Here is a 3,784-nt window from a genome sequence, read left to right on the forward strand (position 1 = left end):
GAGGTGGCTACTCGAACCATCCAGACGATGGATATGATTGATGTGTCGTGATGTTTTTTTATGAAACACTTTGCAACACTTGTTTGTGAGACACAATTTCAGTTTGCAACAACCGTCGAACCTATATGTTGATGTTAAATTTGTGAATGTTAATATTTATGTGAGACTATTTGTGATTGTGAATACTTATTAGAATGTGTGTATTTGTGATTGTGAATGTGAATTTGTATATGTGCATGAATCTGTTTTTGTTTTGTAAATGTCAGATTTTTTAAAAAACAGAATTTTGTGTAAATTCTGTAATTTGTTATGTCCGACGGCTTAATGGTAGCCGTCGGACATAACTCTTTTGTTATTTCCGACGGCATTAACTACCGTCGGACATAAGCAATGCTTATCTCCGACGGCCTAGCGGGAGCCGTCGGACTTAATTCAGTGGGACCCACATCCCGACCGGTAAAACGGTTGGGATTTGTTATCTCCGACGGGCATAGGCAGCCGTCGGAGATAACTTATGTCCGACGGCTGCCGTCGGACATAGCACTATTTCCGACGAGTTATCTCCGACGGCTTAAAGCCGTCGGAGATAAGGCTTGACCGTCGGAAATAATCTATTTTCGACGGTTTATTCCTTATGTCCGACGGCTTTGGCCGTCGGACGTTTCTGCGTTTACTGTAGTGTTCAGAGACTACTAAAGAAAAAAAATTGCTACTTACTTCAATGAAGAAGAAACCGCTAACTGAAGAAATTTGCATTCTGAACAAACGTGCACTGTTGATGCATGGTGAGGACTGAGGACTGTGTGCTCTGTTTGTCGAATGCTTGCCGAACGAGAGCTAGTTGCACTAACTGAAGAAACTTGATAGATGAACGGACTGCATAGCGTGGAGTGACGAGCGGAGACGTGTAGAGCCAAAATTTCTGGCTCCAGCTCTCGACCCTCTTCTGGCTTCTACTCCTCCAGAGTTGTTTTTGGCTCTAGTAGTTAATTCACCTCCTCCTCCAAAGCCCTCTCAAATAGATTCTTAGGGCCCTTTTGATTGGGCTTATTTTTTAGCTTCGGCTCTGGCTCATACAAAAATTGTGCCAAACACCTCTTTTTTTAAATGGCTTCACCAGTGAAGTGCTTTTCCAAAATGAACTAGAAGGCATGAGCCAAAAAAAGTGGCTCATCCGGCTTCGGCTCACGTCATTTTTGCACAATAGCCCTCCCACCAGTCCAAATTATTTTTTTGGTTCTGCCCTCAATCAGCTATACATATAAAAGTATCTATAAAAAGTAAACTATACAAGGGTCTTTCTGAAAAATAACCTATAAGCCGTTTTGCCAAATGATTTTGCAGAATGACTTTGGCTCATCTAAAGAAGTGGCTTCACCTCGTGAGCCAGAGCCAAAGTCTTTTTTGGAGAAGCCAGAGCCCTGCCAAAGGGGCCCTTAATAGTTAATTATCAGCTCTAATACATTCAAACATCTCCTAAAGCATAAAACAACATATGCAGCATATACTGGAATACAGAAAAGGTAGTAATTGGTCCCTCCCTCGCCTATGAAGGGGAGCTGAATTATAAAGGCAGACGAACTTAAATTATAAATGCTTCATCATAGCGTCGGAAAGCTAGCAAGAAAGACTTTTAACACTACTAGACATAACTCTATTCCTCAAGCTCATCTCGAGCAAGACCATCAAAATGCCGTCACGCTGATCCCATCTAACCTATAAATTTACCAATCATGGATCGAAATCATGACAGGACAAAATGAATATGTGATCCTCTATGCTCTGTTCCACATTTTGTTCGCATATTTTATTTCTACAAATATAGTAATGAAATGGACAAATTTAGAAAAACAAAAACAGCACGAACAAAAAATCCATATTTCATCCCTACACAGAATGCATACTTTCCGTCCAAGAGATTCTAATGTTCATATTCTAGAATTTTTAACTTTATTTTTACCCTTAATTAATGTTTTAGACACATAAACTCCATTTAAATTAAAGGTCGAATCATTTAGTTTTATGTCATTCAAATATAAACAATTTACAGACCTTGGAAAATTGGGCTAAAATAAATCTTTCTTTGCTCCAAGGCAAATTAATCAAACTTTTGACTATTGAATTGTTCCCCTAATTAATGTAATAATAGTTTTAAAACATAAAGTCTATTTAACTAAAGTGAAATTACACAATTCTACCATTCAAATATAATTCAATTTTGACGTCAAGATAAATGGACTAAATAAATATAAACCATTTTTTGACAACCTACATATAGGTGCACTAAAATATATCTTCTTTCACTTAAATCAAATTAATCAAACTTTCAACAATTGAATTGGTAGGGTTGAGCCAAGCCCAAGCAATAGTGCAACGCTAGGGCGACACATGAATCTTAGTAGCAAGCTACATATTAGATTCTCCCCATAAAAAATAAATTTAATATCATTGTGGGCACATAGCCCACGTACCAGATATTAAACTGATAAGAACAGATACTACACTTGATCTTAGCCAAAAGGCCGAGAAAGGTATGAATTTTATTGTTGTGATGCCCCTGGTTTTGTACACGTTTCACCAGACATATGCCTGCCATCCTGCGATGTGGTACTAATCAATGTCCGTTAGCTGATGTTTATATTCTTAATCCTAACTAAGGTTGGTTAGCAAAAAAGTAAGAGCGTGTTATGACACCAGGCTTCTCAACCGGCCCATTAAACTATCTTGCTGTGGGCTTCTGGCATAGCCCAAGGATATGCATAGACTTCGATCATTCTCTACGTAATGATCACACGAGGTATTGAAACAGACTATGGCTGGAAAATTCCGTCCCTACTAATGTTTTCTAGAAATTACATTTATTTATAAAAATGATAAAATCAAAATGGGATTCATGTATGAATGAAGTCACATAAAAATATAACCACATTATTGGTTGCACTACTCACAGTGCTCAGGCTTTCGACGTGCGTTGACCGCGTCCAATCCTGTGATTGGTTTCATGCGTCGTCATCCACAAGCCTGGATGAGCGCGTGCAACTTTAGTTCTTTTACCCGTCGAGTCTTGCATGTGTGGAGAACAGGTGAGGGTCTTCACTGGCGATGTAGGCTTGCGCGAGGCTAGCACACGTGGACACGGCAACCAATCAGGCGATAAAAATATAACCCCGTGATTGGTTGCCCTGTTCACCACGCCCAGGCTCTCGGCGTGGGTTGACCGCGTCCAATCATGTGATTGGTTTCCTGCGTCGTCGTCTGCGGGGCCTCGATGAGCACATGCAACTTTAGTTTTTTTACCCGTCTAGTCTTGCACGTGTGAAGAAGCATGTGAGGTTCTTCATTGGCGATGCAGGTTTGCGCGAGGCCGGCGCGCGTGGACACGACAACCAATTAGACGATAAATGAATAAAGTGAATAGTATAATATTTACCTACTATATCTATTACGAAATTGTAATTCATGGTCTGTTTGAAAACTCTGTTTCTAAAAGCCATAGTTTATAATAACATACTTCCTCCGTTCATAAATACATGACATCGTTGACTTTAAAAAAACTTTGTCCACTTGTCTTATTAAAAAAATGAGTCGCCATTTTTTGTGATCTGTTTCATCACTTAAGGTAGTTTATGCTTGACTTAAAATTTTACATTCATGAATAAATATTTTGAATATGACGAGTGGTTAAAGTTTTCGAAAAAAGTCAACAACGTCATATATTTGTGAACGGAGGTAGTAGTTTACTGTATGTCATGACATACAATTGGTATATATTACATCAGTACAA

The 3,784-nt window shown here is 38.9% G+C and overlaps 1 non-coding gene across 1 annotated transcript; it reads right to left on the bottom strand.

The window, feature by feature from the left end:
- Nucleotides 1–2,342: 2,342 nt before the first annotated feature.
- On the bottom strand, nucleotides 2,343–2,535 carry LOC111590260 (U2 spliceosomal RNA). Its single transcript, XR_004852893.1, has one exon. It is a non-coding gene; the product is annotated as a U2 spliceosomal RNA (small nuclear RNA).
- Between the last annotated feature and the right edge of the window lie 1,249 nt (nucleotides 2,536–3,784).

Source organism: Zea mays, chromosome 9 (assembly GCF_902167145.1).
Source record: "Zea mays cultivar B73 chromosome 9, Zm-B73-REFERENCE-NAM-5.0, whole genome shotgun sequence".
Taxonomy (NCBI): domain Eukaryota; kingdom Viridiplantae; phylum Streptophyta; class Magnoliopsida; order Poales; family Poaceae; genus Zea; species Zea mays.